The sequence below is a fragment of the Tachyglossus aculeatus genome, chromosome 11, assembly GCF_015852505.1.
Source record: "Tachyglossus aculeatus isolate mTacAcu1 chromosome 11, mTacAcu1.pri, whole genome shotgun sequence".
NCBI lineage: Eukaryota > Metazoa > Chordata > Mammalia > Monotremata > Tachyglossidae > Tachyglossus > Tachyglossus aculeatus.
The window spans coordinates 66,206,571-66,231,628 of record NC_052076.1 but is presented as its reverse complement, the minus strand read 5'-3'; the positions used below and the strand labels follow the sequence as shown (position 1 = coordinate 66,231,628).

The 25,058-nt window shown below is 41.1% G+C and overlaps 1 protein-coding gene and 1 non-coding gene across 2 annotated transcripts in view; both read left to right on the top strand.

Moving 5' to 3' along the window:
- Positions 1-25,058, top strand: part of ITFG1 (integrin alpha FG-GAP repeat containing 1) — a 238,961-nt gene that overhangs the window by 123,549 nt on the left and 90,354 nt on the right. The window lies entirely within an intron of this gene.
- LOC119935379 lies at positions 21,389-21,526 on the top strand. Its single transcript, XR_005453263.1, has one exon. It is a non-coding gene; the product is annotated as a small nucleolar RNA SNORA7 (small nucleolar RNA).

Sequence of the window (25,058 nt, the reverse complement as noted above, 5' to 3'; positions counted from 1 at the left end):
CACTGCTCAAGGAAAACGGATGAGGGTTAGATTAGTAAAGTCAAGTGGGAAGATTCTGTAAGAATTTCTGCTCTCTTGGGGAGACCTGGTAGAAACAAGAATAACAGTATAGTTTAACTTTCCCTTCTGGCAAGGATTCAGATTTAATTATTTCTTAATCATTGAGGGAAAGCATTTGATATAACAACTTTTAATATCTGCAGTGTTTAGTGTTGAATCTGCACTCAGAGATGGATACAAAAACATGAAGAATTCAGATGGAAAATTTTTTTACTACTCATGATGATGGCATTTATTAAGCGCTTACTATGTGCAAAGCACTGTTCTAAGCGCTGGGGAGGTTACAAGGAGATCAGGTTGTCCCACAGGGGGCTCACAGTCTTAATCCCCATTTTACAGATGAGGGAACTGAGGCCCAGAGAAGTTAAGTGACTTGCCCAAAGCCACACAGCTGACAGTTGGCAGAGCCGGGATTTGAACCCATGACCTCTGACTCCAAAGCCCGAGCTCTTTCCACTGAGCCATGCTGCTTCTACTCATGGTGAAGCATAGTGAGTATTTGTATGAAGAACTTGTCCTGCCTGATAGGAGAAATGAGCCAAAGGAGGTTATTATTAACCATGGCCTTTTTGACAACTAGAATAAAAATATGAATAAATTTAGGCCTCCTTTGAGAGGCAGCATGGCCCAGTGGAAAGAGTGTGGGCCTGGGGGTCAGAGGACCTGGGTTCTAATCCAGTGTTACCTTCTGTGTGACCTTGGGCAAATAATAATAATTATAATTATGGCATTTGTTAAGCACTTACTATGTGCTAGGCACTGTGCTAAGCACTGGTATGGATACAAGTAAATTGGGCTGGACACAGTCCCTGTCCCTCCTAGGGCTCACAGTCTCAATCCCCATTTTACAGATGAGGTAACCGAGGCCCAGAGAAGTGAAGTGACTTGTCCAAGGACCCGCAGCAGATTAAGTGGCGTAATCAGGATTAGAACCCATGACCTTCTGAATCCCAGGCCCGTGCTCTATCCATTATGCCATGCTGCTTCTCTGAACCTCATTTTCCTCATCTGTAGCATGGAGATTCAATACCTGTTCTCCCTTCTATTAACACAGAGCCCCATGCGGGACCTGATTATCTTTTGTGTTGTGGGCAGGGAATGTGTCCATTTATTGTTGTATTGTACTCTCCCAAGCACTTAATACTGTGCTGCGCACACAGTAAGCTATCAATAAGTATGAATGAATGACTACCCCAGCATTTAATACAGTATGAGGCACATAGTAAGCATTTAACAGACACCACAATTATATTAAAGAGCAACCTACTACAAATTGAGCTTTGTTTTGTTTTCTTTTCTTTTCTATGGTAGTTGTTTGCCAGACAGGGAACAAAGTGCTAGGATAAATGCAAGCTAATAAAGTTGGACCCAGCCCATGTCCCACATGGGGCTCACAGTGTTAATCCCCATTTCACAGATGAGGTAACTGGGGCATAGAAAAGTGAAGTGACTGACCCAAGTTCACACAGCAGACATTGGCAGAGCTGGAATTAACCACTAGGCCACACTGTTTTAAATTAGTTTTGAAAATTAATTCGAAAAATGCTTATGTGCCCGTTGGTATAGTAAAGTGGAGCAGCTGTGTTTTAGAACATACTTATCTAATCTAAAGCATTCCTGCTGCCAGAAGGGTGGAAAATGGTTATAGAGAATGGGAAACTTCAGATGACAGGCTTGAATTTGTCAGCAGGTGAGAAAAAACAATTTGAACTGATGCCAAAAGTAAAATCTGTGGCGTGTTTCTGTTCAGTTTATGCCACTAGCAAACAGGAGGTTCAGAGGTTTCCCCATTCTGGAAGTCAGGGGGTGGCCAAATTCCAAATGAAAAGAGAAAAATTTGGTAATAATAATAATTGTGGTATTTGTTAAGTGCTTATTATGTGCCAGGCACTGTACTAAGCACCGGGTTGGCTGCAAGCAGAACGGGTCGGACACAGGCCCTGTCCCAGCTAGGGCTCACAGTCTCAATCCCCATTTTACAGAGGCCCAGAGAAGTGAAGTGACTTGCCCCAGGTCACACAGCAGACAAGGAGCAGAGCAGGGATGAGGCCCGTCCTTCATCCATCAGGCCATGCTGCTTCTCACTGATAGTCGATTTGTGTGTTTTAGAAACAGTAGCATTCATTGAGCATCCACTTGCTGTGCACTGCACAAGATCATCGAAGTACAATTAATCAATCAATGGTATTGTAGAGCACTGTACTAAGCTATTAAGTAGCTACAAAATAATATGTTTGCATCCCACCAGGAGCTTTCACTCAAATGGTGGAGACAAACATGAAAATATAACAATGCCAAAATAAGATAATGGAGCCAAATTAGCGTAGACGTTAATCTGTTCTACCAGTGGGAAAGCTGCTGACAGAGCAATGGCATAAATCCTGTTGCAAAGTCACTTTGGAAAAGAGTATTAAGTGCTCTTTAATCCACTCTTTAAATTCACCATCCAGTATCCAGAGTTAGAAACACCACCAACAGCAATATCTGTAAGTGTGGGTGAACAGCAATAAGGATTGGCAAAATGGAAAAAACTTGGACCTAAAAACCACAAACAATTCATTCATTCATTCAATTGTATTTATTGAGCACCTACTGTGTGCAGAACACTATACTATAGAGCACTATACTAGAGAAGCAGCATGGCTCAGTGGAAAGAACATGGGCTTAGGAATCAGAGGTCATGGGTTCTAATCCTGGCTCCACCACTTGTCAGCTGTGTGACTTGGGGCAAGTCACAACTTCTCTGTGCCTCAGTTACCTCATCTGTAAAATGGGGATTGAGACTGTGAGCCCCATGTGGGACTACCTGATTACCTTGTATCCCCCCATAGCGCTTAGAACAGTGCGTGGCGTATAGTAAGTGCTTAACAAATGCCATAATTATTATTATTATTATATTAAGCACTTGTAAAGTAAAATTCAGCGACAGAGACAATCCCTGCCCACAACAGGTTCACAGTGTAGAGGCGGGGAGACAGACATCAAAACAAGTTAACAGGCATCAGAAGCATCAATATCAGTAAATAGAATTAGAGCTGTGAATACACATCAGAACAATTAAAGCAGGCATTAATATAAATGAACAGAATTATAGACATGTACATATGCACACAAATGCTGTGAGGCAGGGGGTAAAGGGAGCGAGTTGGGGCGAGGTGGTTGTGGGAGGGGGAGCTAAGGAAAAGTGGGGCTTAGTCTGGGAATTCAGACTAATTCAGAATCTTTCTGTCTCCCATGCCAGACGTGAATGCAATTTCCATCGCTTACTATGTGTGTCCAGCTGGCAAAAGGATCAGTTAGAAAAGAAAAATAACTGGTTCTGGATATGGGATTTGGGGAGCTTGCTGGGCAGTTATTTTTCACCACCATCCGTATTTCACCACTTTCCTTTCCTTATTGCCAACTGCCTATTGTCTACTCTCCCAAGCACTTAGTACAGTGCTCTGCCCACAGAAAAATGATTGATTAATGTAGTAGCATTTAATAATAATAATAGTAATAATGATGGTGGCATTTGTTAAGCACTTACTATGTTCCAAGCACTGTTTTAAGCACTGGGGGGATACAAGGTAATCAGGTTGTCCCACTTTGGGCTCACAGTCTTAATCTCCATTTTACAGATGAGCTAACTGAGGCCCAGAAAAGTTAAGTGGATTGCCCAAAGTCACACAGCTGACAGATGGTGGGTCTGGGATTAGAACCCATGACCTCTAACTCCCAAGCCCATGCTCTTTCCACTGAGCCACACTGCTTCTCCACTAGCAGTTTGCCTCTCAGTCTTCTAGACTGAAAGCCCGATGTGGGCAGGGATTGTCTCTATTTGTTGCTGAATTGTACTTTTCTAGCACTTAGTACAGTGCCCTGCACACGGCAAGCGCTCAATAAATATGATTGAATGAATGAATCTAGTGCCGGACCTTATAGTTGATTTTACGGGGTACTAAAAATATAAATAAGAAGCAAGATAGAAAAGGAGTTAAAAGGTTAAACAATAAAAAGTCAGCTTTTAATGTAATTTTGTGTTCCCTGTTACTTTAATGCCCAAGACATCTAGATGTGATTTGATGTCGAGCACAGGGTTTTTAATGAAAACCAGTAGAAACAGCATCTCTATCAAACTGAATTTTGAGAGTGAGTTTTGTAAAAAGAACTTTCGCTAATTGAATTGTCTGGGGGATATGTTTATGACTCACCTACCAAGGTATGGACAAAATTCATTATTTTTCCAACACTTTAATGAAGATGATTTTGTATGGTTGACTGCCTTCTCAGCATCAGACACCCATGAAAAATGAGAATTACTCATCTAAATCGAGAGTTTGAGAAGTCTGGGTTTATTTGCATGGTACAAGCTGTTAATGAAATATGTCCACATTTTGATGGCCCAATTTAAATGAATGCTTACAGATCTTTCCATCGTTTTTTAGAAGTGGACACCAGATTGGTATGAAATTGTATTCTGGCCCGTACCACATAATTGAGAATCGCAGTATGTCTTTCATTCCTATCATACTCTCGTCTAATAATTTTTCAGAGATTTTATCAGCTTTAGCTAAAGAGTAAGGAAAATGTCCAAAGAATCCATCCAAGCAAGAGATGTTGTGAGTTTAAAAGTATGAAAGGGATGTAAGCACTTGGAATCTAATCATAAAGCATTAGTCTTGCAGTTTGTAGTTTAAAATATTGAACACACGATCAGGCTTTGAGTTTTGTGGAATATCTTGCAGCGTATAGTCTTGCAAGTAACCTGCAATGCATGACTGAAAATCTTTTGTGCATTTTCAGTTTATGTGGTACTATACCAAATTTATTGGAGCGCTTCAAATTCAACTCTGTCCGCTAAGCTCAAATAGTTATTTTCTTAAGTGCAATCAGCCCTGCCATTGCTCATGTTTTCATTTTGGTTCGAAAGTTGCCAGGGAATTAGGGAATATTTTTCCAACAGTATAAGCTTGTTTAGATACAGTGCCGTGGTGTTGAAAGAAACAGTTTGTGTGCATGCAGTGGTATTGGAAACACTTTACACTAACAGTGCAACTTTTCCTTAACATGGGATTTGGCAAAAATGAAAATCTGTGTGTATAAGAGAATTTGGAATAAGTTTATCCACCCTATCAGTTGCTCATTTTCCTTTTCTGTGATCTTATTCACTAACCAAGGTGTTTGGTGTTCACATATATAAATGATTAAACGTTCGGGACCTGGGGAATTCTGTTGCATTATTGACCCTTTAGTATAACAAGGTGTCTTTAATATCATCATCAGCGTTGTCTGTGAGCACTTGACCCGGTATTAAGGGCTGGTGTATGTACAACAGGAGCGAGGTACAGAGTTGGTAGACCCGTTCCCTGCCCACAGCGAGCTTACAGTCTCGAGGGGGATATGATCTCCATGTCTCAAAATATCAACTATGGGAAATGTTGTTACCATTTTCTGCATTTTATTAGCAGGGCTTCAGTCAATCAATGATAATAACAGTCAGAAGAAGAATGGTATTAGTTAAGTGCATACTATGTGCCAGGCACTGTACTAAGTGCTGGAGTGGATACGAGCAGATCGATTTGAACATAGTCCCTGTCCCACATGGGGCTCACTGCCTCTATCCCCACTTTTCAGATGAGGGAACTGAGGCCCAGAAAAGTAAAGTGTCTTGCCCAAGGTCACACAGCAAACAAGCGGCGTAGGCTGGATTAGAACCCATGACCTTCTTACTCCCAGGCCCGTGCTCTATCCATTATTAAACACTGTGTTTGGAGAGCCCCGTGCTAAGCTCTCGGTAGAGAGTACAACAATAGAGTAGGAAAACAATGATTTCTATCCTCGAGAGTTTACAGTGTAGTGGGGGAGACCGACATTAAAATGAATTACAGGAAGAAGATATAATTTTAGTAGGGTTTGAAGATGGGAAGAGTGGTGATCTACTGGATATGAAAGGAGAGGGAGTTCCAGGCAAGAGAGAGGGTGTGAGCAAGGGGTTAACCACTAGAGAGGTGAGATTGGGATACAGTAAACCATTTGGAAACAAGAATTACTTCAAGATTGCCATTGTTTTCACAAACACTTTTGTCACGCTCCAACAAATGGCTTGTACAATGACTAAACAATTTAATCAACACTATTTGGATTTGGAAAGCTGTCACCAAGAATTGGAATGAAATGATTTTAATACTCAAGAAAATGCTGTTAGATGAGGAAGAAAAATTCCAGAACAGTGAAAATCCTGCTATTTAAAGGCATATTTGTAGGACAGACGCAAAACACAATGTGGACTGGTAAACACAGTTATCATGCCTTATAACGCCTTAAGAAGTGGAATAAAGCTATGTCAGAAATAGAACATCCATTTGTTTTTTAGCCTCTCCAAATTACACAAATATTTCTGCACTTCAGTGATAATAGCTAGGGACAGAACTAGCCACACTGGCAGCTGATGGCTATTGCTATGAGCAAAGTTTGAAAGAAAAATAATGGAGACAGAAGAGGGGGAAGATGATTTACAGTATGAGAGGGGCAAGAATGTTCATAAAAACAGGAGGGGAAGGGATTTACAGTATAATTCTTACTTATTTTTGGTTAGTGTTATGTTGTACTCTCCCAAGCACTTAGTACAGTGTTCTGCGCGCAGTAAGCACTCGATAAATCCAATTGAATAAATGAATGAACTTATATGGCTCGTCATCATGCCCAGGCCAATTCTGAAATGATATCTAATGTATTGCATGTAAACCTATGGAAAAACTTAACCCACTATATAGCCATTCACGATTCAGTGATATTTTTGAGAACATACCCCAGCTGAACTGCAGTCCATTGTCCTCTGGGGATCAGCATGACATCAGTGCAACAGCAAATAGTAAAAACAAGTCTTAAGTTAATTTTAATTTGCTCAATATTTTGTGACACATCAGTAGATGAAGTGGAAGTATTTTACATGAAGACCAATTCCTGGGCTATTTTGCAGACATTTCAGTGAAATTTCAAAACTTCTACATTCATTGAAGAGGACATTGTCTTTTTATTGTATTAATGATTTCTCTGGAAAAATTTTGTTCTCTGTACACAGCCTGTGTCAGTAATTTCTCTTTATATTTTAGGATTCTCTCAATTCGTTCTTTGTTTGCTGTATAATTATATATTATTTCTGCATTGGAAAAAAAAAGTGAAGTCTTGGCCCACTCCACTTAAAGACCTTCAAAAGAAAAAGCTTCAAAGAATATGAACTTCCCAAACAATTGCTATTTCTCTTTTTGTGATTGTAGGTTACACAAATGTAGGCTCAATTGTCTATTCATTAACGTTTGATTTTTGGTGAATGGTAAGGCCTTTTAAGTAGTACAAGAGCCCTCAGCTGGAAATCGACTGCTTTGACTTTGAAGGAGCAATTGTGCCCGACTGCTTAATTAAAGATAACTGAAGAGTTGTCAATCCATGGAGTTAGCTAGACTACAGATGTGTAATGATTTTTCTAAGGGATTTTTTTTAAAGTAATGTTTTTTAAATGCACTTTAAAGTCTGGTTCTGTAGTACACTTAAAAATCTAAAAGTCCATGGCTCAACTAGCATTCAGAAAGCACCTGAAAAAAACTGAACTAAAGCATTATGGAAATGGCTGACTGTCCTGGCTTCCATAGTCCTGAAATGTTAAATTGAACTTCTTCAGTTATTAAAACTGCCCATTCTGTAGTCCAGATTCATTCTCTAGACTGTGAGCTTGTTGTGGGCTCGGAATGTGTCTGTTGTTGGTTCTTACTTACCCAAGCACTCAGGACAGTGCTTTGCACACATTAAGTGCTCAATAAATACAGTGGAATGAGTGAATGAAAGAATTCATACACATGGGCTAATGAGAGAAGTTTCCATCTCTCCCATCGTCCAAAATTTAAGGTGACTTTTACAGTAAGATTTGGCATTGGTAAATGGGCTGAATAACCAATTCAGCTAAATGTCCCTTAGATTTTCTGCTACAAAGAAAAGAATTCCAATTGTCAGATTGTTATAAGACTTTGACCGGTCAATGCTAATAGTTATGTAGGCGGCAATTTGATACCAGCATCTTTGTCATCCAAGTGGCTCTGAAAAGGACTGGCATGGAAAAAATAGGTAAAAGTTTGAAATTATGGTAGGAGGTACAGGAGCAGTGCTGTTGTAAGCCTATTAGCTTAAAAATCTTGAGTCCTGAGATATGTGTTTATTTAAAATACTTATTTAAAATATTTAATATTTAATTTTTGCATCGAGTGAAATCGGCTTGTATGCTAAGAAATTAATCCCAGATGCCACGTTAGGGATCGATAGGTTAATATTAAGCAAACTGGTGTTATCTTCAAAAACCAAGGACAGTCATGGGGTTTTGGGTGTGTATGTGGAGAGACACAGGGGAGAGATATTCATTGATCTACCCAAGCACTTAGTGTAGTACTTGACACCTAGTAAGCGCTTACCAATTACCACAGTTAGTTGTAGTAGAATTGTAGTAAGAGTAGTATTACAGTAGTATTGTCATATTAATAATAGTAATAATATTAATATTAAGAAGAAATACATAGAGTGAGAAACATGATTGGCCCTTTTCCAATCAAGGCTTTCAGAAGAAATAGGAGATATGGAATCTGACCAGAATCTGAAAGGGGACTTGAGTACTTTGAGAAACTGTAAAACTCTGATTAACCCATGTCTGTTAACAAACGTTAATGAGAAATACAAGTGAAAACAATGCAAGAAAATTGATTCGAACAAAGATTTAAAACCACAAACCAAGATTTGCCCCAGAAATATCTCCAAATAGATCATCAGCCCCCATTTCCCAGGGCTTCTTTCCCCATCAGCTTAATTAAGGAATGTGGGTTTACCCACATGGAACCAGCTCTGGAGCTGCAGGAGAAGAGGCTCCTCCCTCACCCAGCATCAAGAGAGGGGGGAAAAAACAAAAGCAGAAATTCTGACACAATCCTTCCGGGGACCATCCCCTACTCTGGGGCATAGAGATAGTGAGTGAGCACCTTGGCTTCCTTCCACAGGATCTTTTGGAGACCAAAGAGTGATCCTCATACAGCACCAACCACAGTTAAATACCCAAATAGTCTTGAAGAACTTGGATAGCTAGCTAAATTGAGAAAATAAATTTTATGGGTAATATCAAGAAACAATGGAGACTGTAAAAATGTAAGTACTTCATCTAATTCCTGCCATACAGATAATGAATGCCCCACCATTCCAGTAATATATATATATATATATATTATATATATATATTACATATATATATATATATGTATTTTACTTTTCACCCTGGTTGTCCTCAGAAATTCTCCAGAAATGTCATGAAGATCAGAAATGAACCCTTCTACTAGCTTCAGCGTCAGATTGCTGGTCTCTGGTCTTAGTCTCAGCCCTAGCTTCTTTGCAGGAGCAAGAAACAAATCAACTGCCAGGGTTGATGGGCACAAGATGTAGATACGATTATGCTTGAACCTCTATTAAGTAGCTAAATTCTGGAGAAAAGTTCTTTGTGAAATTTTTAAAAATCTGGAAGCTTCACAGTGTAAATTAGGAATTTTTTTTGAATGTTATTTGTTAAGTGCTTACTTTGTATCAAATACTGTTTTAAGCACGGGAGGTAGATACAAGTGAATTAGGTTAGACACGGTCCCTGGCCTGCATACAGCCCACAATCTAAGTAGGAGGGTGAAAAGGAGGACTAAGGCACAGAGAATTCAAGTGACTTGCCGAAAGTCACACAGCAATCTTTTGGCAGAGTTGGGATTAGAACCCAGGACCTCTGGCTCTTAAGCCTGCCCTCTTTCCACCTGGCCGTGCTGCTTCCCATGGGGAAGAGATGTTTAATTATTTTCACTATATCATATTACTTTTCCAGATCTAAGTCTAGAGATTGATAGCATAAGTAAGTGACCAATAAATCAGGCATATTTATTGATCTCTTATGGTGTGCAGAGCACTGTAGTAAGCACTTGGGAGAGTAAAGTATAACAGAATTGGTAGACACGTTCCTGGCCCACAGGCTAGCGGGGGAAACAGACACTAATAATTGTGATATGTGTTAAGCGCCTACTGTGCCAGACACTGTACTAAGCGCTAAGTACGGTGGCTAAGTACTGTGCTAAGTACAGTACAGAGTCCCCGGCAGAGCCAGATACAAGCAAATCAGATTGGACACAATCCCTGTCCCACGTAGGCCTCACAGTCTCAATCCTCATTTTACAGATGAGGAAACTGAGGCCCAGAGAAGTGAAGTGACTTTCTGAAGGTCACACAGCAGACAATCGATGGAGCCGGGGTTAGAACCCATGACCCTCTGACTCCCAGGCGCATGTTCTGTCCACTAAGCCGTGCTCCTTCTCAATAGAAATATAAATATATATTTATGGCCATGCACAGAAGAACTGTGGGGATGAGGGAGGGGGGAATACTAAAGGATGCAAATCCAAGTACAGGGCTGACGCAGGAGTGGAAGAAGAGGAAATGAGGGTTAGGTAGGAGAAGCCCTCCTGGAGGAGATGTCCCTTCAATAAGGTTTTGAAGGTGGGGAGAGTGATCATCTGTTGGATATGAAGATGATAGGGTTGTACATATCAACCATGGTTGAACATATTTATTACTCTATTTATTTATTTATTTATTTATTTATCATATCAACTGTGGTTGTACATATTTATTACTCTATTTATTTATTTATTTTACTTGTACATTTCTATCCTATTTATTTTATTTTGTTGGTATGTTTGGTTCTGTTCTCTGTCTCCCCCTTTTAGACTGTGAGCCCACTGCTGGGTAGGGACTGTCTCTATGTGTTGCCAATTTGTACTTCCCAAGCGCTTAGTACAGTGCTCTGCACATAGTAAGCGCTCAATAAATACGATTGATTGATTGATTGATTGATTGATTGATGAAGAGGTAGGATGTTCCAGGCCAGAGGCAGAATGTGGATAAGAGGTTGGCGGTTATCATCAATCGTATTTAGATAGATTATATTCGTTAGATAGACAAGATTGAAGTACAGCAACTAGGTTGGCATTAGAGAAGTAAGGTGTGTAGATTGGGTTGTAGTAGGAAAGCAGCGAGGTAAGGTAAGAGAGAACAAGGTGATTTAGTGCTTTAAAGCTAATGGTAAGGAGTTTCTGTCTGATGCAGCGGTGGATTGGCAACTAATGGAGGTTCTTGAGTGGGGAAACATGCACTGAACTTTTTGTAGGAATATTATCCGGGTAACAGAGTGAACTATGGACCGGAGTGGGGAGATACAGGAGTCAGGGAGTTCGGTGAGGAGGCTGGTGCAGTAATTAAGGCAGGATAACCAATTTGCCTTCACTGCTTGGATTCACGTAGTAGCAGTTTGGATGAAGAGGAAAGGGCGGAGCTTAGTGATGTGGTGAAGTTTTGAACCGACAGGTTGTAGTGACAGAGTGAATATGTGGGTTGAGTGAGAGAGATGAATTAAGCATAACTCCAAGCGTACAGGCATGTGAGACAGAGAGGATGGTGGTGTCTATAGTGACAGGAAAGTCACAGGGAGGACCTGGTTTTGGAGAGAAGATAAGGGTTTCTGTTTTGGACATGTTACAGGTGATAAAGAGTGTCTTTGTGATTCCTTATCTTCAGTTTGGGTTAAAAATCCAGGAAATCTCCCTTTTAATTTCTATAATGTATAACTTAGTAAAATTAAAGTGATAGGACAGGTTTTCAATTATTTGTAGGGAAGGTACTACATGGTAAATTTTTGTTGGAAGAATAAAAGCTGATTTTAAGTTTGGATCACCATTCCCCAAATATGGATTACACCAGGTTTTGAAAAGGATATTTGTATTTAGTCCAGCAGAGGATCAGATGCTAACCTATACAGAGACCGTTAAAGTTTACTTTAGTTCCTTCACCTTCCAGGAACAAGTATTAAAATGATGAATAGTGTGTATTTGTTTGGAATTACACCGTGGTTTTTCATCTCCTGACACATTCTATTGATTTTGAATAATAAGATGTGGTATAAGAGTAAGATCTATATACAAAATTCGTCGCTCAGTGGAAAGAGCATGGGCTTTGTATTCAGAGTTCATGGGTTCGAATGCTGGCTTCGCCACTTGTCAGCTGTGTGACTTTGGGCAAGTCACTTAACTTCTCTGTGCCTGTTACCTCATCTATAAAATGGGGATTAAAACTGTGAGCCCCCCATGGGACAATCTGATCACCTTGTAACCTCCCCAGTGCTTAAAACAGTGCTTTGCACATAGCACTTAATAAATGCCATTATTATTCCAGTGCTTAGAACAGTGCTTTGCACGTAGTAAGCGCTTAATAAATGCCATCATTATTATTATAACATATAGCTATAGGTGCCCGATGCATATATATTTATCAAGTGGCATAAAAACCTTTTGTCCCCACATGAGTTGAGAGTAAAGTTCTTTTTAAATTCTAAATTATAATCAGAATGTAATAAATAGGAGTTGTCAGTCTTTAGGAATGTGTAATCTTAAGTGGAATGTTTTAATATAATTGTATTCCCTTAATGATCTGTTTATTGGTGTTGAGAATTAATCCTAGTTCATACTGTCGAAATTCATTTTTTATCCAAAACTTCCTTTAATAATTAATGAGCAGTTGTCTCCAAGCGACAGTAGTGTTAATGATAACCAATTGCCCTCAGTGAGCTTTCTCATGCAACAAGCATCCCAGAGAGCCTGAAAATAAATAGATTGAATATATCACAAATTTACCAAAAGAAATGCGAACAAGCAGATTGTTTTAATTTGTAATCTAAGGCAGTCTCGCATTTCCACTCCTGTCTTCAGGACAGTCTTTACATGGACTAATTCAGAAAGGCTTGTCAGTCCCAAATCAATTTTTTTTAACTATCAATCTTTTTACCCACACCTTGGTTGAAATCCAATTACCATCATCATCTTCATCATCTTCAGTTATGTACAATACTGGCATCTCTTGTTATACTACTTTTTTTTCAGAGTTCTTTCCCAATAGTACTATTGAATTTTAATCTAGGGTTTTTTTACAGTGCTCCCACACTGAGATAATGCTATAAAGTGCGTTTGTTCAAACGCTCAAAGCACATTTGCCCTTGGTTCAAATTACCTTTCTTCCTCTCTCCCTTTAAAATATCTTGACTGAATTCAGAAGGGAGGTTAAAGCCCATTACATTTTATCTAGTGCCATCTGTAGGGGCTAGCATTTGCTGAACAGGTTGTAAATTAAAATGGAAAATTAAGTCTTTACATATGTACACATTAAAAAATCTAATTTAAGATAATTTATTGAGCCCCCTTTTAGACTGTGAGCCCACTGTTGGGTAGGGACTGTCTCTATATGTTGCCAATTTGTACTTCCCAAGCGCTTAGTACAGTGCTCTGCACACAGTAAGCGCTCAATAAATACGATTGATGATGGTGATGATTGGTGCATAATGGCATTATATTTGCTTTAATTATATCTTTTTAATGTTTTTAATACATTTTTATCTCTGTGGCCAGTTGTTTTGGATCTTGGGAATATAATAATGTACTTTAATAATAATAATTATGGTATTTGTTAAGCGCTTATTATATGCCAGGCGCTGAAGCAGTATGGCTCAGTGGAAAGAGCACGGACTTGGGAGTCAGAGGACATGGGTTCTAATCCTGCTCCCTCACTTGTCTGCTGTGTGACCTTGGGGAAGCCACTTAACTTCTGTGCCTCAGTTACCTTATCTGTAAAAATGGGAATTAAGACCGTGAGCCCCATGTAGGACAACTTGATTACCTCGTATTGATCCCAGCACTTGTAATAATGTTTGGCACATAGTAAGTGCTTAACAAATACCATAACTATTATTATTATTATTATTATTACTAAGTGCTGAGGTGGATACAAGCAAATCGAGTTGGACATAGTCCCTGTCCCATGTGGGGCTCACAGTCTCAATCTCCATTTCACAGATGAGGTAACTGAGGCACAGAGAAGTGAAATGACTTGCCCAAGGTCATACAACAGACAAGTGGCAGAGCATTGTTCAGTGCATTTTCACTTAACACTGTTTTTATGGACCAATTAAGAGTGCTAACTGGGATAGAGCAGTATTTTCATTGCATATACACGGAGATGTATACACGCACATGTACTCTGTGTGTGTGTGTGTGTGTGCATATAATGTATTATTGAGTCTACAGACACTTGAGTTTTACAAAGCGGTGTTCAGGAAATTTAAGAAATCAAAATGCTTATGAAAGAGACCCATTTTCTTTAGTTATTCTTTGCTTTACTAAAATACATTGGCGCATATATTTTCCTGTAATTGTGTGGTTAAAAAAGACTCCCAAGGACACCAAGGAAAGGCTTGAGCATGAGAAAATGGGAAGCTGAAATTTAATTAAAAGTGTCATTACAGCTAATTAGACTTTTAAGCAAAAAAAACTACACTTTTAGTCAAGTAGGAATTATTGTAACAGATCACAATCCTGTTCAAACAATTATTCTGTTCAAGTTAACACTAGATTTAATTTTCTCATTTTATTTTCATCTTTGGAGCCAATAATTACCTCTTCTAATGCATTGTAACAGTTATGGGGAAAGGCTAAACTCCTAATTTTAAAAATCTCAATTACCCCTGTATGTTGCTACCCAATTAACAACCTGAACATGTGTATTTCATATTAAAATTTCAGAGGCACAGAAGTAGCCCTGAAAGCTTAGAGATAAGATTCTGTCACAAGATAATAAAATTAGCAGGTGGAAGAGCTGCTTTAAACTAGAGATGGATTAAAGTTTCTCCAAGGCTTTGCTAAGCTTTCACTGAGAGTTTTGCTGCTCTTAATCTTCCCCTTGGGCTTGCCCTGCCTCCAACAAGATAAAGCAATCAAAACTATCCCCTCCCATTTACTGCTGCTCCTGCCTCTCTCTGCTAACCAAAATGCAAAGTTTTGGGCAAGATTCCAGTTCCTCACTTTGTCCTAAAAGTTCTTCTTGCCAATTGCCTGTAAATCAGTCAATCAGACAGTCGTATTTACTGAGCACTTACTATATGCAGAGCACTGTTTTAAGCGCTTTGGAGAGTTCAGTATAACCGAATTGATAGACACGTGCCCTCTCCACAAGCAGTTCACAGTCCAGAGACACCATTTGCACCTGTAACTTTTAGGACTTTCCCAACCATGAGCTATATTTTGGGAATAAGTCCCGGCTTCTGTTAAATCACAGTAGCGAAGGCATCTCCCTTCGGCTCAAACAGGCCGGCTAAGGCTTCAGGAAGGAAAAGCAACGAAGACCGGCCTCTCAGTATCCCTCCACCTTTACTACCCCCAGCATACCTGTCCTCACGTTCGCATAACCCCTTCAGATGGTTGTCCCCTTCCTTTTTCCATTCTATCTGGCTTCAGTTGGAAAATTCTAGGCCTTTCCTAGTTTTTTCTTCAATAAACCCATACAGCTCCATGCCAAACTGCGCCACCAGTGTGACTAGGATTTAGAAGTAGAGCTGAGACATGCTGGAAAAGCAGAAGTTGCTGGAGACTCAAATGACTGTAAAGTGGACAAAGAGGCCCTAGGAGCACTCTTGGAGAAAATCAGTTCTGAATGAAATGATCCACCAGCTACTTGCTTGATTGGAAATTAGACAAATTAACACAGAACATTAACAGCTTGAAGCAACATGCAGACTTTGTCCGGCAGTAGCGTATTGCCAAGGAACATAGGCTTTATAGCCTGAGAAGCGAAATTAAAAACTACCTCCAAGGAGTAAGATAGGCGTAGTCAATATAACGGAACACCACTGAAAAAGGTTTAGATATTAGACTATCCAGTGAAGGGATTTATTCTTCCTTTGGAGTACTGGGACAACAGTTGAGGAAAAACACATCAGACTTACTGAAAAATGGACTCCTAGGTGTTATTTAGTGCAGTATTTTGGAAGCCCCTAAATAGTAACAGCTGTGACATCTAACTTCCATATGATTTGTGAGGAGCCATTAATCCCTCCCTTGAGGGATCGTTAGACAAAGGAATAATGAAGAAGAGAAGCAAGTAAATAGGAAGGATAGTAATAAGGGTAAACTGATTTTGCCGAAGTAGCAACCGAGTACAAAAGGTCTCTCCAGATTTAATAATAATTAATACCTGGGGTATTTGTTAAGCTCTTATTATGTGCCAGGCACTGTACTAAGCCCTGGGGTGGATCCAAGCAAATCAAGTTGGACACAGTCCCTGTCCCACGTGGGGCTCACATTCTCAATCCCCATTTTACAGATGAGGGAACTGAAGCCCAGAGAAGTGAAGCGAGCGACTTGCCCAAGGTCACACAGCAAAGTGGTAGAGCTGGGATTAGAACCCATGACCTTGTAACTCCCAGGCCTGTGCTTTCTTCACAGAGCCAAGCAAAATTGAAGACAAATCCTTTTTTTTTTTCCTCTAACTTTGTATTTGACCCAAAAATTGCTGGGTCCCTTGTGTCCAGAGTTAAGAGTTAATGCAGATGGTATGCCCAACTAGCTCAGTTTGTCGTCGCCTTCCTGCTTCTCATATTAATCAGTTTTCATTGAGTGCCTTCTGTGGGCAGAGCACAGTACTAAGCACTTGGGACCATACAATAATTGAGATTATGCCCTCAAGGACCTTACAATATAACGGTAATGATGATATTACAGCTTAATGCAATCCAAGTTTGCGGTCTGTTTTCCTCACTGACTCATCAGAAATAAAATTTAAATTAGGTCTGGGATGAAAGTCTTGTAGTCAGATTGAAAAATGTATTAACTCACAAAACTGACCCTCTCACCCCAGAATGTATTTAAGAAGCTAAATAAACAGGCATGTTCATTCATTCATTCACTCTGTATGTATTGAACGCTTACTGTGTGTAGAGCACTATACTAACCCCCTGGGAGAGTACAGTACAACAATAAACAGACATATCCCCTGCCCACAATGAGCTTAGGGTCTAGAGAGGAGGAGAGTCGATGACAACAGGGTAGCCAAACCACTGTTCTGTGGTGACCTGATATGTGGGACAAGAAGGAGACGAGAAACATGATTTTAAAGCAATAATAAGATGTTTGTGAAATCAGAGTAGCAAATTGACCAGCTTTGTATCACTGATTCTTACCATCAGCTTTAAAGCCCTCAATCAGTTCCCCCCCGACAAACCTTGCATTCCTGATTTCCTACTATAACCCATTTCACACACTTCACTCCTCTAATGCTAACCTCGATCTTATCTATCTTGCCACAGACCCGTTGCTGTCATCTTCCCTCTGGCTTGGAGCTCCCTCCCCCTTCACATCCAACACACCTCCACTCTCCCCACATTGGAAACCTTACTAAAATCACATTTCCTCCACAAGGCCTTCCCCTTCCTCCTCTCCCCTACTCCCTCTCCTTGTGCAAGGACCTATGCGCTTGGATCTATGCTCTCTAAGCACTTGATATCCACCCCCCATCAGCTCGACATCATTTATGCACATATCTGTAATTTATTTTAGTCAATTTCCTGCTCTCGATTGTAAGTTCCTAGTGAATAGAGAACGTGTGTACCAACCCTGTACTCTCCCAAGCACTTAGTATAGTGTTCCGTGCACCGTAATAAATACCACTGATTGATTGACAATTAGAAGCTCAGTGAAAGTATCTTTTAATATTTTACTGTATGAATCATTACTCCTGAATGGCTGGCTGCAAAACTGCATTATGTTGTAAAAGAGTCAGGGAGAGGACAGTGTTTGGTGGGAAGATGAGTTCTGTTTTGGACACAGTAAGGTAGCAGGACTGTCCCACTAAGGACCTCACAAGAGGATTGTGGTTGTGGCTTATTGAAACCCCCTACTAGCCCCACATGCCAGGGTGAACCATCCCAGTATAATCTGGTAGACACACATATTTGCAGCAGTTTTTACAGCCAAAGAAATCCAATCCCTCGTATGCTTCCCAAACTCCTCCCTTTTAGCTCCCAGTCAATCAATCAGTGGTATTATTGAGCACTTACTATGTGCAGAGCACTGTACTAAGAACCTGGGAGAGGACAGTACAACAGAATCAGAGAAGCAGCATGGCCAGTGGCAAGAGCATGGGCTTGGGAATCAGAGGTTATGGGTTCTAATCCCGGCTTGGCCACTTGTCTGTTGTGTAACCTTGGGCAAGTCACTTCATTTCTCTGGGCCTCAGTTCCCTCATCTGTAAAATGGGGGTTAAAACTGTGAGCCCCATGTGGGACAGGGACTGTGTCCAACCTCATCATCATCAATTGTATTTATTGAGCGCTTACTATGTGCAGAGCACTGTACTAAGCGCTTGGGAAGTACAAATTGGCAACATATAGAGACAGTCCCTACCCAACAGTGGGCTCACAGTCTAAAAGGGGGAGACAGAGAACAAAACCAAACATACTAACAAAATAAAATAAATAGAATAGATATGTACAAGTAAAATAAATAAATAAATGGAGTAATAAATATGTACAAACATATATACATATATACAGGTGCTGTGGGGAAGGGAAGGAGGTAAGATGGGGGGGTGGAGAGGGGGACGAGGGGGAGAGGAAGGAAGGGGCTCAGTCTGGGAAGGCCTCCTGGAGGAGGCCAACCTGATTACCTTGTATCTACCCCCGTGCTTAGAATAGTGCTTGGCACATAGCAAGCACTTAACAAATACCATCATCATCATCATCATCATCATCATCATTATTATTATTATTATTATTATTATTATTATTAATCGCGGACACATTCCCTGCCCTTAGCAAGCTGGAAAGGGGCGGGATAGGGCGCTGGGCAGTGCAGAGACCAAAATGTCAGCCACGACGGTGGACCCTGGACCGGATTGGGGTTGGGGTTGGGGCAGAAGGGCTGGGAAGAGGCCCAGCCAGGCCTGGGGGGCAGGGAGAGAAAGTGCCAGAGAAGACAGTGTCCCCTGAGGGCCACATGATGGCCCGGTGGCCCTGGGGAGGGGGCTGCAGAGGGTGGCACTGGGCAGGCCGGAGACTTCTGGTAGGGGTCGGCGGGCGCTAGTGGTGGGAGTTGTTCTCCACGGTGGGCACCGTGACCCTGTCGAGCAGCACCAGCATCCCGACGAGCAGCAGCTGGTTGAGCGGTCCATCAGAGAGTCCTGCATGCTGAACGAGCTCCTCCTTTCTTTAGATGACATTATGCGGAAACACTGTGGCAAAAAATTCCCCTTGCGATGATGGAAACCGTACTGATTCCTCCACCTTTGGAGAGCCCTTTCCTTGAGAGATCCTTGTTTTTGTTTGTTTTTTAATGATATCCGTTTGCCACACACTGTACTGAGCACTGGGGTAGGTACAAGATAATTATGTTGGGCACAGTTCCTGTCCCTCATAATATTAATAATAATGATGGCATTTGTTAAGTGCTTACTATGTGCAAAGCACTGTTCTAAGCGCTGGTGGGGCGATACAGAGTGATCAGGTTGTCCCATGTGGGGCTTACAGTCATCATCCCCATTTTACAGATGAGGGAACTGAGGCTCCGAGAAGTTAAGTGACTTGCCCAAGGTCACACAGCAGACGTACAGCAGAGCCGGGACTCGAACCCATGACCTCTGACTCCAAAGCCCGGGCTCTTTCCACTGAGCCACGCTGCTTCTCTGCTTCTCATGGGGTTTGTTGTCTTCATCCCCCTTTTGCAGATGAGGGAACTGAGGCCAGAGAAGTGAAGTGATTTGCTCATGGTCACACAGCAGACACGTGGCAGAACTGGGATTAGAACCCGTGACGTACAGGGCTCTGCACACAGTAAGCGCTCAATAAATATGACTGAATGAATGACTCCCCTGCTTGTGCTGTTTACACTAGGCCACTATACTTTTTGTTTTGATGCTGGTGTATGTGAATCTTCTCTTTCCAGAGATGACCAGATTGTCTTCCCTGGGCTGATAATAATAATTGTGTTTTTTAAGCGCTTACTATGTATGAGTACTAAGCACCTACTATCACTAAAACTGAACACTGTGGTAGATGCAAGTTTGGACACAGGACCTGTCCGACATAGGGCTCACACGCCTTAATCCCCATTTTACAGATGAGGGAACTAAGGCACAGGGAAGTGAAGTGACTTCTCAAAGTCACACAGCAGACAAGTGGCAGAGGCAGAATTAGAACCCAGGCCCTTCTGACTTCCAGGCTCTATTCACTGGGCCATGCTGCCTCAGAGCGGGTGTCTTGCTGCGATTATTCAGCATTTGGTGGGCCATGTGCCCAAGGTCCCACTGGGCCACTGGTAAGAAGGAGCACGGGATTCATCATTATTATTATTGATATTCATCCATCACCACAAGTGCTGTTATGGCAAGAATGACATAAGGGCTAATGGTCTGGTTGTTCTTCAGGAATTCACGGTTGAAAACTCTATCATGTCATTTATTGTTAAGAATGATTAGTAGGTGGTGTTGAAGAAATGGCTCAAAAAGCTGCATGGGATATAAACATTCTACCGCTTGTCTGCTGCGTGACCTTGGGCAAGACACTTTGCTTCTCTGTGCCTCAATTACTTCATCTGTAAAATGGGAATTAAGGCTGTGAGCCCCATGCAGGGACTGTGTCCAACCCAATTTACTTGTATCTACCCCAGTGCTTAGAACAGTGCTTGGCACATAGTAAGCACTTAACAAGTACCGTTCTCATTATTATTATCATTGTTGTTGTTGTTGTTGTTATTATTATTATTATGCCAGACATGGACTGTGTCCAAACTGATGATTTTTGTATCCAACCCAATACTTAGTATAGCATGACTGAGAAGCAGCGTGGCCTGGTGAAAAGAGCACAGGTCTAGAAGTGAGAAGACCTGGAATCTACTCCTGGCTCTCACACTTGTCTGCTGTGTGACCTTGGGCAAGTCATTTCACTTCACTGTGCCTCAGTTAACTCAAATGTATAATGGGAATTAATTCCCCCTCCCTCCAACTTAGATTGTGAGCCCCATGTGAGACAGGTATTAGAGCCAACCTGATTACCTTGTATCAACCCCAACGCTTAGAACGGTACTTGATATATAGTAAGTGTTTAACAAATATCATCATCATTATTGTTATTATTACTATGATTATGACAGTGCCTGACACACAATAAGCACTTAACAAATACCATTTTTAAAAAAGCAGTGAGTCCAAATCACATTGGTGTCTAGACACTTATGCTGCCCACATGTAGCTGGATTAATTAGGATTTTTTTTTTAAACACTGCATCTTCATGGAAGTGAGCCCATTTTATCGGCTCTTCTGTTTTTCATTTTGAAAATATTTGATGTATCTTTGTAGAGGAGAACTCTTGCAATGCTTGGGGCAGGTGTTATTTTTCCTTTGGGCTCTTCTAGTCCACCCCTGTCAGGTTCACACCTGGAGAGTTTCCAGTACTCTACCAGTCTCGGCTATGGGAGGGAGAGCCAAGCAGAGGCCTAGGCAATCCATTCCTAGCTTGGCCAGTGGCTAGCAAGTGGAAGGCAATCTGCTACAAGTCAAAACTCACCCATGCCAGGCAGCAGCGAGAGAGAGTCGAGGGCAGAGACTCGAATTTACTTCATGGAAGGTGGAAGTGGTAAACCACTTCCAGATTTTTACCCAAGAAAACTCTATGGATACACTACCAGAGCGATTGCAGATGGAGAGCGGGACGTTCTGGGAGAGATGTGTCCGTGGTGTCGCTATGGGTCAGAAACGACTCGACGGCATAAGACAAGACTTTATTCCAGCAAAGCCATAAATGAACCTTCATGGATTCATAGGCTCCTAGACCAGGAGGGATAACTGTCAGCCACCGTTGCCCAGACTTGTGCTTTCTGACAGGTGAATCCTATTGGATCCCGTTGACTACTCTCCATGCTTTGATCAGATATAGCTAAGAAGTTAATGCCATTTGGATGCCTGAGCTGTAACTGAACCGATTCATTCACATTCAGGTAGCTTGAAATCGACTGTGGTAGCGAGAATCTTTCCCCATACAGAAAGGACTTCGATTGGGTCTCAGAAGCTACACACGTGTCAAGTGTTTCTGACCCTCAGCATCTATCCTTCCCCTCTCCCAGAGGAGAAGCAGAAGTTTCAGAAGAAAACCAGCCCGTGGGATCTTTGGAAAGAAACAGCAGTCGGTCAGTCAGCAGCTTATCAACCGTCTTTCCTCCCTGACCAATCAATCAGTCAGTGATATTTATCGGACACTTAGTGTGTGCGGATCATTGTACTGAACACTTGGGCGAACATAGTTGCAACAAAATTGCTAGACATGTTTCCATGAGCGTCCCTACCTACGGCCATCAATACTGTGATCCTCTCTAGTCTCTGCCAGTTCATTCAGTCGATTCATTTAATTGTATTTATTCAGTGCTTACTGTGTGCAGAGCAGTATACTAAGTGCTTGGAAAGTACAATTCAGCAATCAAGAGAGACAATCCCTATCCCTCCACACTTGGCATCTGTTTTGAACCCCAGAATTAGTAATTTGAATTATACTTTTAATCATAGGTTTGTATCCCTTGTCTTCAGAAGCCAAACAGCCTTATTTTACTATTTTGTGTGGTAGTCACTGGAAGCTCGGTTTTTCTTAATTTATCTTCCTCCAGTCAATCTGTAGTTGCAACCTCTGCTAAACCCAAAGCTTCATTTTCTTCAGTCGAATTTATTGAGCACTTACTGTGTGCAGAGCACTGTATTAAGCGCTTGGGAGAGTACAGTACAATTTGGGTTTTTTGTAATATTCAAATTTTGTAAATAAAATTGCTTCCGTGGTGGTAGTAATAATGGTAAGAGCATTTATTGAGCATTCAGGTTCAATGCACTAAGCACTTGGGACGGGCATTCCCTGCCCATAAGAAGCCTACATTCTAATGGGGGAGGTAGATATACAGTATTTACAAATAGAGTCATCAAAATAATTGAATTTATAACTGAATAAACGTAAATAAGTGCCGAGCTTGGCATAAGTTAGTATCTAAATGCTAAAGATGACTGAGCGGTTTAAATTGCTTGGGAATTGCTGGGAATTAATCTGGGAAGGCCGTTTGGAGGAGGTGGGATTTCAGAAGGGCTTTGAATATTTGCAGTAGTCTTATCCTGGGAAGTGGATTTGAATAGCAACACCCAGATTCATGCATACAGTTGATTAACGTTTTATTTTTGCCCATCGTGTATAATATGGGAAAGGTAGCTTTTAGCAGTTCCATTTTGTTATGATAATCTTGTTATAAAAAATAGGACCTACACTTTTACAGAACAATTTAGTGAAATTGCTTTGCTAAAAACTAAAGTGGAGTGTGAAAGTACAGAGAGTACTGGCAGAAAATGGAAAATTAGAACAAAAAATATAAGCACTGCTCTCAAAAGCGGAGAAGAACTTGGCACGAGCGCTATCACACCCATTTGTTGAACTGTATTGTAGTTCCTTAACTTTCTGGCAAGGTCACTTCTGAAAATGTGGAAAGTAAAGGCTCTTCTCCAGTATTTTCATTCTGGGTATTAGAGTGGTTTTGATTATCTTTGTAGTGGAATTTTTCTCTTTCCTGAAAACAAGATTATTGGAAGCCCAGCATTCACTTGTTAAACTTTGAACAATAGACTTACTCACATGTTAGGCCTTAGGAAATGTTCAGCTCCCTGAATTTAAGGCCCTTTTGCTTTTATGATCCAGCTGGATCCAAATCAGTCAATAGTATTTGAGTGCCTAGAGTGTGCAGAACACTGTACTAAGCACATAGGAGAATACAGTAGAGTTAGTAGACATGGTTCCTGCCTTCAAGAAGTTTACATTCTTGCAGGGTGGACAGACACTAAGATATTTTGCAGATAAGAGGAAAAAGAAAAAGGCGATATGTACAAGAGTTAGTGCCTAGGCAATACAATATGTAAGATATGTAAGTAAGAGCTATGGGAGGTTGTGATACGGGAATGAGAACTGAGAAGGATATCTAGAACAGAGCCTTGATGGGGTGGGAGGCAGAGGAAGAGATGGAAAAAGACTGAGGTGAGGTAAAAGGATATTCAGGAGAGAACTATACTTCTTGTAAAAATACAAGGTTATACGGTGTTTCCAGGTGGAAGTGGTGGTAGTGTTGGAAGCAACCAAGAAGTCAGCCTGGCAAGAAGCTGGAAACTGATGACCTTGAAGAGAGCAGTCTCAGTGGAGCGATGTGGATGGAAGCTGGGTTGTAGAGGGGAAGGACCAGAGGATTGTAGGAGTAGAGCCAGTGGGTGTATACAGCCTGTTAAGGGAATTTGATTGGGAATGAGAGGAGGGAGATGGGTTTGGAGAGTGAGCAGCTGAACTAGTTCTATGTTGTACATTGTAGAAAAAAAGAAAAATATGTGTATTTGATTCCTTGAAGATAAGAGAGTGTGTCGCAAATCTTTTAAAAGACTCCTCAGTGGATTGAGATCACACTTAAAAATTTCAACTCCAGGATAAATTTGTTTTTAAGGAGCAGGTGGGTGAGGCTACAAGGAATTGAAACTGAAAGGTATTGACTATGTCTGGCCAGGCAAAGCATATTCTAAATAATTTTAACTGTAGAAAATGTTTCTGGCTTCATTAGTAAAGGGTAAACCTGTTATTAACTCCCCCCCTCCTCAAATAGTATCTAGGACTACACCCTCAAGACAAGTTCAGTGTTTTGCATCCACATGCTACTTTTCCTATCTCTGAGTCTGCTACAAGGTCCCTGCCATCCATAATAATAATAATAATAGTAATAGTAGTTATGGTACTTGTTAAGCACTTACTATGTACCAAGCACTGTTCTAAGTGCTGGGGTAGATACAGGTTAATCAGATTGGACACAGTCCCTGTCCCACATGGGGCTCACAGTCCTTACCCCATTTTACAGATGAGGCAACTGAGGCACAGAGAAGTTAAGTGACGTACCCAAGGTCACACAGCAGACAAGGGGTGAAGCCGGGATTAGAACCAGGCCCTTCTGACTCTCAGGCCCTTGCTCTATCCATTAGGCCACATTGCTTATTGACCAGTTGCACTGGAGGCTTCTCCTGCCCATCCTCTACC